Below are 15,605 nucleotides of genomic sequence, written 5' to 3'. Positions count from 1 at the left end.
TTAACATCATTTCAAGGTAGCTAGATTTATTGCAACTGCAATAAAAACACAGAGAATAATGCTAATTAATGCCAATAGCCACTTTTAAAAAGATTCTATTAGGTTTATATTGTGGATGTTTGATGTGGCATTTTGGTATCACAGTTTACACTAACAATGTTTTGCTTCCTGAAAGTGAAAAACTTGTTCATTGATAGCAAGATGTCTTCCTTGTTGGTTCATGTGAAATGTCCACAATCACCCCTTATCCAGGGGTGGAATTTAAGGTGAGTCAAGGTAGGCCCAGTGTATGTAATTATTAAGACTTTGTTTCACTTTTTTCCTGAATGAAGCTTAACTTATTAAAATAAGGCCCACTCTAGAGGTCTACCAAGTTCTCAAGCATGCATTCCAGGTGGTTTTTTTCCCTCCTGCTCCTCCTCCTTTTTTGCATTAAGATGTCTCTTTGTCAAATTATTATGTCTGAGGCTTTTGTATAATAATATTTCCATGCTGGAAATTGATGGAAAGCTCTAAAAAAATCACTTTAACTTGACTATGCTGGTCTGTGACTGTAATAAAGATTGATTGATTGATTGACAGTTAAACTTGTCTTTGAAGACAATTTTGGAAAAATTCTACATATAGGTCCTCCTTACACCCCGCCCCCATGAGACCTTCGGAGTTAGCCCTTTCAGTTGTGTCTCCCTTTTAATCAGTGGCACTCTTCAAAAGTGCCAGCATGGTGTAGTGGTTAGAGTGCTGGACTAGGACTGGGGAGACCTGAGTTCAAATCCCCATTCAGCCATGAGACTTGCTGGGTGACTCTGGGCCAGTCACTTCTCTCTCAGCCTAACCTACTTCACAGGGTTGTTGTGAGGAGAAACTTAAGTATGTAGTACACCGCTCTGGGCTCCTTGGAGGAAGAGTGGGATATAAAATGTTTTTTTTAAAAAAAAAATCTGTTTAAGTAGGACAGAATAGGCTGCCCAAACAGTTTTATTTGCCCACCCACTCAATGGCAATTGAGTGGTTTAATTGCCCACTCACTTTTCCTGCCTGAGAAGCATGTCCAAGAAACACATAAGTGATTGACACTAGACACTTGAAAGTTTCTAGACACTTGCTATTGTGTTGCCAATAGCTGAAGCCTATGTGCAGAGCAATGACATATGGTAATCTTGCAGTTTTGCCCAAGAGTTCTTGTACATACATTCAGGGACCCGCACATGCAAAATTTATACCCACTAGCTCCAAATGGTTCTCAGGGCCCACCTTTATTGAGTTACAATTCTTGAGTTAGAATTAACCAGGAAGCAAATGAAAAACATTTTGTTAATGATCCTGTTGAAATGGATGCAGTGCACTGATACATACTCTAAAATTCTCTAGCCAGCTACTTAGCAAAGCTCCAGTAGTTTTAGAATTTTAAGCGAATCAGAAGCCACTTCACTTCATAAATGGCACATAATTAGGTGATAGATTGAGTTAGTTCTGGCAATTAAAAAGGCAAGCCAGAAATTTTATAGGGCACCAGTAGAGAGGTGCTATGCTGTTTTATGTCATTAGGTTTCACAGAGATGCAGTGAGCAGCTTACTCTAGCATGTGTTTTTCATTGGCAGTGACAATGAAATGTTGTATGTGGACATCCTTGGCTGATGCAAACTACCCAGCCTTCTCTGTCTTTCAATAGTACTTTGAAGATACAGTCAATAATATCCCCGTCAGTACTTGTAGGTGAGCTTAAATGGGGCCAGAATGTTTAAAAGGTGCCACTAGTTCTGCCAGCTCAAGGAGTCTTTAGACTCATTTGTTTTGACGAGCAGCCCCTAATGCCTCATGACTAGTGAGTGAGAGGGAACCATAGGTCCCAACTGTCCTTATTTACCAGGGACAGTCCTAGAATCTCTTCCTGGAAGCTCACTGTCCCTGTTTTGCCTCTCGGGGTTTGTTTTCTGCATGTGAGTTGTTGCAGTTGCCATTCTTCAGGATTAAATCTCCAAGTGGGTGGGTGGATGCATCTTGTCTCAAATGCCTCTGCATGTAAATGGGTGCAGAGTACTAAGGCACAATGCAGTGCGCATGGCATAAAGTACATGGGCAGCATTTAATTAATTGATTAATTGATTTCATTTAATTTCTGTACTGCCCTTCCAAAAATGGCTCAGGGCGGTTTACATTAAAATAAAAACAATTAAAATCAATTAACAGTTAAAATAAAAAAAACTATAAAGCAATATAAAACCAATTAACAAAACATTTAAAACAGTTTTAAAACCCTGGAAAACCAGGCAAAACATTTACAGTTTAAAAGCAGTTTAAACACCCTGAAAGGCCAGGCCAAATAGACAGGTCAAGGACTCTCCTGAAGGCCAATAATGAATTCAGATTACAGATTTCTGCCAGGAGTGCATTCCACAGCCCAGGAGCAGCTACAGAGAAGGCCCACCTCTGAGTCACCACCAGACGAACCAGAAGTAACTGGAGATGGACCTCCTCAGATGACCTTAACGTGCGGCGGGGATCATGTAGAAGAAGGTGCTCTCTAAGGTAACTCGGACCTAAGCTGTTCAGGGCTTTGAAAGTAATAACCAGCACTTTGTATTTTGCCTGGAAACATATCGGCAGCCAGTGTATCTGTTTCAAAACAGGCATAATATGGTCTCTCTGGGTTGCTCCAGAGACCAATCTGGCTACTGCATTTTGAACTAACTGAAGTTTCTGAACTACCTACAAAGGCAGCCCCACTAGAGTGCACTGCAATAGTCAAGCATGGAGGTTACCAGCTGATGCACCACTCTTTTGAGGTCATCCTCTTCAAGGAATGGATGCAGTAATCCTTCAAGTAATCCTTAGTATACACATTTCTTGTTAAGTGTATCTCTCTTTTCATCAGTGAAATGTTGGATGTGTGGACCTGGCTGGCCTCCTTGGTGATCTGAAAAAATGTGCTTTTGCATGGGGAGAGGGCTGGATAGGAGCTGGTGAGAGCAGCTCTCATTTAACATGGGCAACATGCTTGTCCCATGTTGGAGGCCTTAGTTTTAAAATCTCACCTCTTTCAACTATAGGGAGCAGTATTTTATGAGTGTCTGTAACAGATAGATTGGAATGTTTATTATTGGGGAGATCACTCAGCCCAGGATTGGTGTGAGCATTCCTGGGTGTGGATGGGTTTGCCATATAGTTTGCCATATAGGGTTTGTCATATAGTTGCTTCTCTTGTGCCTCATGTTACTGAAACAGAGGAGTTGGGGGAGGATGGGCTAAGGAGATGTGACTGGGAGAGCAGAAGAGTGGGGATGAGTTTGGGGCGGTGATTTCACAGGCAGCGAGCAGAGGGAGATATGCCAGTGGGAGTTGGGCAGGCCATTAGGGGGAAATGATACAGGCAATTGAGACCTATTTCTTTTTCTGGCTCTTCTCCCAACCCTGCAGCCACAGGGAGCTCTGGAAACACTCATTCTAGGTTTAGGGTCCTGCTGTTGAAATGCTAAGACATCTCTCATCCACGATTTGATTGTGGATGAGCATGCTGAGCTGGTATGTGTGACAGAGACCTGGTTGGATGAGCTGGGTGGGGTTGGTCTCTCTCAGCTCTCTCCTTCAGGTTTTCTGATTGCTGTGGACGGTCCACATATCAGAACCAGAGGTACCAACTCAGAAGTATGTGAAATAAAGGCCTGTGTCTGATTCCATTTTATATTAAGAAATGAAATGATACCTGAACTCGAGGTGATCTGGCACCCAGGTCAACTGCTCTGTGGAGCAGGGGGCAATCCAGCATTGTAAATGGGTAAGCACAAAGGCTTGGCCTGAGCTACTCATATGCTAAAATGTGGCTCATAATGTCTGTGGAGAGGCCAGAGGCTGACTTCCTCTCCTGTTACAAGAGATCCATGCTAATCCTTGCCAACGATTAACTCAATTGCTCTCTACAGAGATTCAACATAGCTAAATGCATACAGAGATCCACCTGTAGACTTTAATTCTTACCTCACTGATGTCACAAATGTATTGAGCGTCTCACACATGTATACCTTTTCATATTAAATATTCTCTTGTTATAATTACACACTAGATAGAGGTACACAAGAAATAATGGAATTGCTGTCTCACACAGATGGAACTAATTCTCTCTCACTAACTCCTGACTTTAACACCTTTTGGGGTCAGACTGGCGAGATGCAATTTGCAGCTCTGAGATGCAGATTTGTCTTGGACAATGTCCCCCCTCCCTTCTGAGCTCACCGTTTACAGAAGATGAGATTGAGATCTCTCTGGACTGGCCAATATCCTGAATAATTAAAAAAAGACATTGTCCAGAAGGTAGGAGCGAGTTGTCAACTTTTTGGGGGACCCAGGAAAGGATGAGATTTGAATAGGTCCTATGAGATCAAAAAGATCAAAGGAGAATGCACTATAAAGAAGGAGGCTACTAGACACAGAGTTAGCTATCTTGTGCCTACAGCAAGATTTGCTCACAGCAATGCCAGGGTTTGCTGCCAAGCCACAGGGCTAAGCAGCAACTCTGCCCACAGACAGGAACTGTCTCCTACAAGCAGTTCTGTGCCTACGGGCAATCTGCTCACACGCCTTCCCAGAGTTTGCTGCTAAACCGCGAGGCAACAAGCAGGAACTCTGCCCATGGACAGAGGCTGTCTGTGACTTCTACTGCGCAGTGAGAAGGTCAAGACTCCCCAGCCATGGTGCTCTGGCTTTCAGCCGTGCCCTGAGCAGACTGCAAAAAGGCTCCTGTCTCCTGCCAAAGGCCTCGCTTCTTCAACTGAAGAGATTCACCGCTCTCAAATCTCTCTGATCCTGGTAAATATGCTGCTCCTACAAGCCTGGAATCCCCTCACCCCTTCACCTTTCCCTGACCCCCTTCACTTCTCCCCCTACTAATTTCTGATCCCCCAAACCAAACCTGCCCTTAGCCTTCTCCCCCCCCTTTTCTGTCTGTATCTGAATTGTATTAGGCTCTAGGAAGATTTAATTGCACACACATATGGTAGTTAGGAACACTGGTTGTGGTTATGATGTTCTGTTTAAATACTGTTGCTGATATTGATAGAGGGTTCTGCTTTCTGCTTTGCTAGATTATGTTGTTAGTCTTTTATACTCAATAAAGCCCATTGAATCTTTGAGGAATGGTTTGATCTCCTTTCTTCCATGTGCCCAGATCATACATGGTCACTAATATAAAAGAACTTGGTCATGAGCCAGACCTAATTTTGTATACTAGCTAATGAGCATATTTAGTATACAAATCAGGCCTGGACTGTAACATGATCCTGTAGCAGCCCCACCTTGAGAATTGGGGAAAAGGCATTGTGGTAATCTAATGTGAGATGTTTCCCCTTTCCAGATGCCTGATCAGGCAATCTCAGAATTTTTAGTGTTTGTCCTTGAGGGTGGGTCTCTGAGATAGGGTGGGGATTTTGCTGGTGTACTGATCACCCCACTGCACTTCTGTCTCCCTACCTGAGTAGGCAGGGGTAGTCTTAGACGTGGCTTTGGGTTCCCCCAAGCATATTGTTTTGTGGGACTTCAAGGTCCATGCTGATGCCCTCCTTGTAGGAGCAGCTCAGGATTTAATGGCCTCCATGGAAACCATGGCCCTATCTCAATTTGTATCAGGCCCTACCCATGTGGCAGGACATACTCTGGATCTGGTTTTTACTTACCAGGGAATAAATGACCTGGAGGTGGGGGATTTTGAGATAACTCCCTTATCATGGACAGATCATCATCTGTTGGGATTTAGTCTGGCTGCTGTGTCAGATGAAAGAAAGGACAGCTGGTCTTGTGGTAGCAAGCATGACTTGTCCCCTTAGCTAAGCAGGGTCATCCCTGGTTGCATATGAATGGGAGACTAGAAGTGTAAGCACTGTAATGTATTCCCCTTAGGTGATGGAGCCACTCTGGGAAGAGCAGAAGGTTTCAAGTTCCCTCCCTGGCTTCTCCAAGATAGGGCTGAGAGAGATTCCTGCTTGTAACCTTAGAGAAGTCGCTGCCAGTCTGTGAAGACAATACTGAGCTAGATAGATCAATGGTCTGACTCAGTATATGGCAGCTTCCTATGTTCCTATGTCTACCCTCCCCTCCCCACAGTGCTGAACCAGTTTGGACTTTGACCGAACTGGTTCGACACCAAACTTGTGCAAGAACTGAGGGTTCACAGGTTTGTGCTGATGTTCGAACCAAGGTTGTGGTGCTGAACCAGTTCAGACCTCATCTAAACCAGTTTGGTGCTGAACCTGTGCATGAACTGAGATTCATGCACATTCCCAAAGTGTGTCCATGACAGCTGGGTGCTGCCAACTAAGAGACATGGGACTCTCCCAAGAAATACAAGAGACAATCATTAGCCACGTCTAGAAGCAAGCCAAGAGACGTTCCAGGTTATGGGTAAAGCTTCACACCAGTGGAGTCCAGATGACCTGAGACTCCACCCAAGAGGAGCCCAGATGACCTGAGACTATACCCAAAATAGTAAAGGAGGGATCGGAGGATGGCAGAATGGGTGGAAACCAACTGCGGAGACTGAGAGGGTTTGGCCCAGTTCATAGAAATGAATTGGGATAATCAATCAAGACTGAGAGAGGATGGATTTGGGACCTGCTGGAACAGAGGAAGCGCCACCCACACCTCAGGATGCCACCTCCTCTCCAACACCCATCTGGAAAGCTATAAACCACCCAGAGCTATTGGATGGGGCAGTATAGAAGTGTAATAAACAAACAAACAAATAATTAAATAAATTCTAAGGGACATTGTCACTTATATCTGATTCAGTTCTTTTACCTCCATCCCTAAAAAGCCTGGTTCAGGAACAGGTATATGCTCAGTATCCTCTGCTGTGAAGACAGATGCAAAGAACTCATTTAGCTTCTCTACAACCGCCAAATCCTCCTTAATAATCCCTTTCACTCCCTCATTGTCTAATGGTCCAACTGCCTCCCTGGCAAGTTTCCTGCTTCTGATGTATTTAAAGTAGTTTTTGTTATTCTCCTTGATACTTTTGGCTAAGTGTTCCTCAAACTCTCTTTTTGCCTCCCTTATTGTCACCTTGCATTTCTTTTGCCAGAAATGTTCCTTTCTGTTTTCTTCATTTGGACAGGCTTTCCAATTTCAGAAGGAAGTCTTCTTCCCTTTTATGGCTTCCTTGATGGTATTTGTTAGCCATGCTGACATCCTCCTGGACTTAGTAGTACCTTTCCTCCTTTGGGGTATATAATCTAACTGGGCTTCTAGTATTGTGATTTTTCGTAAACTCCCTGCACTCTGGAGTAAAGTGTTTTTATTTGTTGTAAACTGCCCTGAGCCATTTTGGAGCGGCAGTATATAAATCAAATTAATGGATGGATGGATGGCAAAGGAGGCACTCTTAAATACCCTAGACCCATGCCATTAAGGGCTTTTAAGGTAATATATTATTTACTTGGAAACATATCGGCATCCAGTATAGTTATTTTAAAATTAGTGTTATATGGTCTCTTCAGGTTATCCCAGAGACCAGTCTGGTTGCCGCATTCTGAACAAATGGTAGTTTCTGGACTATGTACAAAGACAGCCCCACATAGACTGCATTACAGTAGTTAAGTCTGGAGGTTACCAGCATATGTGCCACTGTTTTAAGGTTGCTTACCTCCAGAAATGGGCATAGCTGACATATCAAATGAATGAATCAATGAATCAATGAATATCAGCCACAGCTGATAAAAAGCACTCCTGGCCACTGCACATTCCCATATATCTGGGAACTTAGATGCTACCCCCAGCTACTTGGGATCTGCTCACAAATGTAGCTTCTGTGTTTCTAGCAGGATATTTACAGGGCAGCTGCTTCAGTTCCAGATGCTGCTGATGTCTTCTGAAATTCTTCTACCATTTGGTAGGATGCAACAGATGACAGGCTTGGCAAATGGCTGCACACTGACTTTGGTAATTTTCCACGGGACACATTCTTATCTGTATTCATCCTATGTTGTATGAGGAAATGGTTAAAATCTGTGAAAATATGCCAAATATGTCTATGAAAATATGCCAATGTACTCAATGTACTGTACTCATTACAAGCTGAATGGAAAGCATTTCCCATCTATCTAAATATTAATACAGAAATAAAGGCAATATGAAAATACTGTATGCTTTTTGAATAAACGTTAATGTTTTTAGCCATTTTTTGCAATGATGTGCATGAAGTAGCATGACCATCTGATGTTTGGGAATTCTGAAATGGAGCAGAAGAATGATGAAGTTATTATCAAATGTACTCGCATTAATTTTAAACATCATATCCTACAAATGGTGATCATGTTCTTTGCAAATAGAAATATGAAGAAACAACAAGTGGTGCAAGAGCCTCCATTATTTACTTGCAAAACTATTCTGTGAATATTCAGAGACTGAGCACAGTATCATTTTTTCTTGACAGATGATGACTCTGGCTTTGCAGCTTCTTTTATAAATATAATAATAATGAAGAGTGCAGCCCCATCTTGAATCCTAATGACTTTCTGATGAAGTAAACAATGACTTTTAATTAGAAGTTAAATTTTTTAATTAAGGTGATTCTGCAGTAATTATCTTAGTTGTCTACTTCGCCAGATTTTAATGAAAAAGATTGATTAGGAATGGAACTGGTGGTATAATTAAGCATTCAAAGGACTACTTTGGTTATTGAGGTAAAAGGAACATGATGAACTGCAAAAGTGTGTTTTTAACAAATGATATTGGAATGATATTGGAAAACAAAGGCCGTCTCAGGCAGCAAGGGTTACAATCTAGTGAAAATTGCCCCACTCTTTGGTTTTCAGTGCTACTTTGAACATTTCATTGTGATTGCAAAGTCATTTAGCTTATAATATAGAACAAATCTAACTAAAAAGATTTAAAATACAAGCATAAGAACTGTACAAAATACAAAGAAGCAGCAGTAGAGACAATCACATAAAAGCCTCGGTAAAAAGCCAAGATATAATAATAATAATAATAATAATAATAATAATAATAATAAATAATTCGATTTCTATACCGCCCTTTCAAAAATGGCTCAGGGCGGTTTACAAAGAGAAATAACAAATAAGATGGCTCCCTGTCCCCAAAGGGCTCACATTCTAAAAAGAAACATAAGACACACACCAGCAACAGTCACTGGAAGTACTGTGCTGGGGGTGGATAGGGCCAGTTACTCTCCCCCTGCTAAATAAAGAGAATCACCACGGTAAAAGGTGCCTCTTTGCCCAGTTAGCAGGGGTTAGGGTTAACACGCTTTCTAAAAACTGTGATGGAGACCGAGGAGTGAATAGCCACTGGGAGAGCATTCCAGAATCTGGGGCAGCAACAGAGAAGGCATGCACGGCAGTCAAGCCTCCCTCATTGTCGTTACCTGGAGCAGAGCCCCTTCAGATGACCTCGTCAAGTGGGCAGCAACCCTTGGGAGCAGGTATCCTGGGCCCAAACCACAAAGGGCTTTAAAGGTCAAAACCAGCACCTTGAATTGTACCCAGAAACAAACTGGTAGCCAGTGCAGCTCTTTCAGAATGGGTGTGATCCGAATGGGCACCTCCAGATAAAATTCTAGCTGCTGCATTTTGCACTAGCTGCAGTTTTGGAATATTCTTCAAGGGCAGCCCCACAGAGAGCGCATAACAGTAATCCAGCCGTGACATGACTAAGGCATGGATAACTGTGGCTAGATATGAAAGGCTTGTGTACTTGTGATCTAGCCCAATGTTCTTCATTGTAAAGCCTGCAGACCCAGGGCTCATGGGTTCCTGGATAATTGTTTATTGGGCCTTTGTGAAGCTTTAGCCAAAGTTGAACACTCTGCCCAGTCCCCCTAGCACCATGAGGAGGTGACAGTTTCCACTGTGCAGTACTGTGCTTTGTCCAGTATTGGTAGGGCTCCTTTAAGGGAAACCAAGCCCTCTTGAGCCTCTGCACCATCTTGGAAGGCATGCATGGAATGCTGGGAAGTGTAGCCCTTTTCAGTGCTTTCCCAATAGAGCTCTTAAGAGAGGGTTCTGTCTCTCTTAAAGGGCCCTCCCAGGACTGAAACAAGGTGTTCTAGTAAGAACTAATCAGCCTACTTTCCATTCACGGTCTCTACATCTGTACTAAATTTGGTGCAGATCTAGGTCCACAAGTTAGATCTCTTGCATCTCAAATGTTCATGTGTCCACCTTTTTGGATTGGGGTGGATGTCATCATTACAAACGGCACCATTGAGGTGTCCCTGTGTGTCATTCACCACAGCTGTTCCAAATTTGATTCAGATTGGTTAGACAGTCCTCAGGTTAGTGCACTTGTGCCTCAAAGGTTTATGCATGCACCATCTTGGATTGGGGTGGGTGACATCATCACAAACTACACCATTGTTGTGTCCCTATGTGTCCATTCAGCTGTAGCAAATTTGGTTCAAATTGGTTAGACAGTCCACAAATTAGTGGACACTTGCACCTCCAAAGTTTATGGGTCCACCATCTTGAATTGAGGTGGGTGACATCATCACAATCTTCGCTGTTGAGGTGTCCCTATGTGTCCTTACAGCTGCAGCAAATTTGGTTCAAATCGGTTAAGTGGTTCATAGGTTAGCCCACTTGCACCTCAAAAGCTGGAATCTGCCATCTTGAATTGGCATGGATGACATCACAAGCTATGCCATTGAGGTGTCTGTGTGTGTCACTCACTGCAACCTATTTGGTTCAAATAGGTTAGGTAGTCCACAAATTAGCCTGCTTGCACCTCAGATGTTCATGTGGCCACCATCTTGAATTGGAGTGGATGACATCATCACACACCATGCCATTTGGGCATCCCTATGTGTCCCTACATCTGTAGCAAATTTGGTTCAAATTGGTTAGGTGGCCCACAAGTTAGCTCACTTATGTCTCAAAAGTTTATGCATCCACCATCTTGGATTGGGGTGGATGACATCATGACAAACTACACCGTTGAGGTGTTCCTATGTGTCCCTATACCAATAACAACAATACCAATACCAAATTTGGTTCATATTGGTCTAGGCATTGCGAAGTTGATGGTCGGGGGGAGGGGAACACACACAGAGAATGCTGGGTGATCTCATAAGCCTATTGAAAAGTTGACTAAAAACTGTAGATCTCAACACAGTGGGAAATGGCTCTCACATTGAAGCATTTTTGTTGTTGTGTTTGTTTTGGGGCCAAAGTGGCTCCACTTGATAAATAGTGAATACCACTGGTCTAGCCAGTGATGCAAATTAATTATTAAAGTATTAATTTCCAAGAATAAAATGTTTTGAAACAAGCACTGAATATTACATTGAACAGAATTCAAAAGCAGTGATCATTTGTATTCGAGAAAATGACTGAATGGAATTTTTTCAGCATGCAGTTGCCTTACTACTTTCACCTCTGTGTTTGTGGTGAAACACATTTTACAATTCCTTGTTGTGAGTTTTAGAAGTTTTGGCAACATTCTTTTTGTTAAATTTTAGGTTTTGTAACATCTGCAGTTAATGTGACATCTCTTGTCAAATACTTGAAGATGAATATAGAGCAGAATTACTCTAATAATGGCTCATTATCAGTATTTCCAATAAAATAAGATCTATTATGAAATAAATCTCATTTCTTTTTCCTAGTATAAATCTGTTGTAGACCAGTTCTATTGAACTGATAGAAACCATGTCCCTTTGAACCTGAGTCAACTCAGTTTCATTGTACTGAAACTAGACTGTGCCCAAAGAGTTCCCCCCACTCTACTCACAAGATCCATAATGTGAAATATATGGCTTCACATCTCCTCAAATTTTCCCAATAATATTTTCAAAAGATACATGTCATGATGTTATCAGATTATTCTTGTCTCTACTCCATATAATTAACTGCCACTTGCATGGGGACAGGAACTCTCATAGCATGATAATGCTACATGACATATGTTAGAGAGGAGATGCAGAGCTGCTTCTTTCCTCATAATGTGTAGTTTGGACCAAAAACTTCATCATTTAGCAGAAAGCAGATCACGGTGCATTCAACTAATTTTAGGGATGTGCAAATCGATTCGTGCGTCCATGTTCCCCCCCAACCCCATCAACTTCACATTCTAGTCTTATTAAAGGTACATATCATCTATAGATCAGGGATTCTCAATGTTGGGTCCCCAGATGATATTGGACTTCAATTCCCATAATCCAGCTTCAACTCCCATAACTCCAAGGCCCAGGGGCCTGTGGTTGGGATTATGGAAGTTGAAGTCCAATAACATCTGGGGAATCCCTGATCTATACCACGCTGAAGAGAAAAATTAGGCATGGGAATTGAAATTATCTGTTGTGATATATACCCTAATCCTAAACATATTGTCTGGAAATAAGCCAGTCTCCTCAATCTCACACTTACTTTCAATTTAGTTTGCTTAGGATTGAGGCTATTGCTACTGAATAGGTTAATACCCTGTTTCCCCGAACGTAAGACCTACGCCGAAAGTAAGACCTAACTGTAATTTCTGATGTACCGCTAATTGCCCTAGTGCATTTTTGGGTGCTAAAATTAATATAAGACACTGTCTTATTTTCAGGGAAACACGGTAGTACCCCAACTGTTTCTTGGAAGCACGGCTGTTTTTTGGGAATAGTGGAGCTCGGAGGACAATAATGAGCTTGGAGGTCAAGAGAGAGATGCACTTTGAAGACAATAAGAGTGTAAGAACTCATAGTGAACTCCTCAGCCACCTTGAAGACCTATTTCACTCTCCTGCTCACATATGAAGCTGCCATATACTGAACACCATTGGTTCCACAGCCCCTTTAATATGGAGAAGAGCAGGTCCACACCTGCTCATATACTGAGCACGCATGGCAGCCATGTGGCTGCTGGCGTTGCATGCAGGGGCAGCTGAGAGATGCACCGCCAGTGCCAGTGTGCAAACATATCTGGGAGAAGTGCTAGGATTACGGAAGTGCAGGTGAGTGGGAGGAGGAACAGGTATGGACCTGCTCTCCTCTTTGTTAAAGGGGCTGTGGAAGCAATCATTTAAAAAGGGATTGTGCCAGTGATTTGGACACCAAATCACATTTCAGCATATCCCTATCAGGCACTGAATGTGGGACCTTCTGCATGCAAAGCATACACTTACTTCTGTATTTACCGCTGAGTTCTACCTCCCCTGAAAGAATCTTAGGTGTCAGGATTGTGATATACTTATTCTGGAGACCTTGGAGAGAGTAGAAAATAGGGGGCTAAACCCCACTCCCTGTGTAAAGCATTTTGCCTGATAAGTAAGGACATACATCTGTGAATGCTGACAGTCCCAAAATGTTAGACATATCACTGAAACATCCACATAGGTCTGATGGAGGGCCAATTTTGATTCAAAGCACAATGGCTGATATCCTTACAGAAGTGTGTGTGTGTGTGTGTGTGTGTAAAAAGCACTTCTAAGCTAGTTCATTATGTGTGTGATTTTGCACAATGGAGCACTCCTCCCAGAATGCTCTCAAAGCCCTCTGTTGCATCAGAAATGCGTCTGGTAGTCATGATGTCAGCCATTGCATTTTATTAACAGCTAAATTTATCTCTGTACCCTTCTGCAGTTTGCTCTTCTATTACACAGGTTCTTTCATACATAACTTGCATTGTCCAGACTTGTTGGACTTGTTATGTCGAGGTTTGGTGGTGCCACCACCACCTTTCATACAGAAGAGAGGTAGAAAAAATAAGGTCAGTCATATTCTTACTGAAGACAGAAGGATAGAAGATTAATACTGATATTAATCAGAGCTGGAAAAGGGCAGATATATTTCTCAGGTTAGAATCACTGTTATTGTTTCCCACTATGGCATTAATTAGGTCTTTACTTTGATTCACATTTACATTGACTTAGCTGTTTTCCAGAAACATCAAGCAAGCCAAATTAGATCAAGTTATTATTAAATTGTCCTCCATCTAAGATTGTGTGGAACCTTTTAATGCCTCTGGAAAACCATTTAACAAAAGTGAGTCAATTTTATTACTGAACTTACTCAAGCCTAAGAAAAGATTTGAGCCAATCAGTAAAATAATTGGTTCTATCTCTAAATAGGCACATTTCCAAATCATTAACATTTCAGCTTTAACTCCAGGCAGATCATTATGTTTGTTTGACACACTTGTTAAGCCACATTGTGGCTTACTCTACATTTTTATTTTTTTGAACTTAGTATCATGCCAACAACTGCAAAAAGATTTTTAAAATATCCATAGACACAACATCTAGAAAATCAAGGGAAACAAAGTAGATGAACTGATCTGTAAGATCTGTAAGTTTCCATTCCAAAAACATTTCAATTAATGGCCACCATTTTATAGACCAGTTTTCAGTCATCATACCTTAATAAGTGCACACATATAGGTAATCTTGGTTATTAGAAATGTAGATCTCAAGTCTTATGGAATGATTTCTCAAACGAAGGAATGGAAGCAATTCCTCTTTTTTTTCTTTTCAAATGTTGTTGAAACATTGTTTTTAGCCCTCTCATGTGAGGGCTAATCCCTAGCAAACTGCCACAATCCAAGCCCACCACCAGATTGGAATCCAATCCAGCCCAACACCAGATTTGAGATTGACACCCCTGATTTAGAAGGTGGAATAGTCATCCCTTTTACTTAGGAACATAGGAAGCTGCCATATACTGAGTCAGACCATAGGTCCATCTAGCTCAGTGTTGTCTACATAGACTGGCAGCAGCTGCTCCAAAGTTGCAGGCAGGAATCTCTCTCAGCCCTATCTTGGAGATGCTGCCAGGGAGAGAACCTGAAACCTAGATGCTCTTCCCAGAGTGGCTCCATCCCCTAAGGGGAATATCTTACAGTGCTCACACATCTATTCATTCCCATTCATATGCAACCAGGGTGGACCCTGCTTTACTATGGGGACAAGTCATGCTTGCTACCACAAGACCAGCTTTCCTCCCATAATTATGCCAATACTTCCATATATCTACTTTAGAAATAAGGAGCCCTTTCTCATGATCAGGAGAAAAGACTCAAAGGGGCAAGGGGAGCAAGCCTTGAAATGCTTACCTCCCCTGCTGACATTCTCCTTTTTCATTGCTGAGTGGTGTATTGCATGTCCAGACAACTGTCAGCTACTGCAGGCACATGAAAGATTGGGGGCTAGGATGCATCTTCCCAGCCGCCGGAATGGATTAACTCTGTTGATCACAGGGAGCAGCGCATATAGTGATCCATGTGGGCATGTGGCTCGTGCACTGAAGACATGATGATTGATAGTCTGGAGGAAGATAGATTGAACCCTGCCTCCCCCTCCCCCTCCCCACCCCAGTATTGGTCTTGTGAACCACCTCTGTGAGTTCTCAGAAAATGTAGATGATAGTCCTTAGAAATATGAGGAAGCTACTTGGTTAGACAACATTATCAAACCTGTTGTTAAAATAGTTTCAGGGTTAATTGTTTAGTTGATCATAGGCAGAAAGTACATAGGAAAATGTTTCATACATGACAGTGCTAATGTCTTGTTAATTTTAGTTTGCTGCCCTTCAGAGAGAGAGAGAGGAGACTGAACTTGGTACAGAATGGAAGACAGAGAAGGCATCATGATGTTACGGGCAACAATCGTACTAATAATAGTCAGA

Source organism: Hemicordylus capensis, chromosome 1 (genome assembly GCF_027244095.1).
Source record: "Hemicordylus capensis ecotype Gifberg chromosome 1, rHemCap1.1.pri, whole genome shotgun sequence".
Taxonomy (NCBI): Eukaryota; Metazoa; Chordata; class Lepidosauria; order Squamata; family Cordylidae; genus Hemicordylus; species Hemicordylus capensis.
This window is presented reverse-complemented; position numbering follows the sequence as displayed.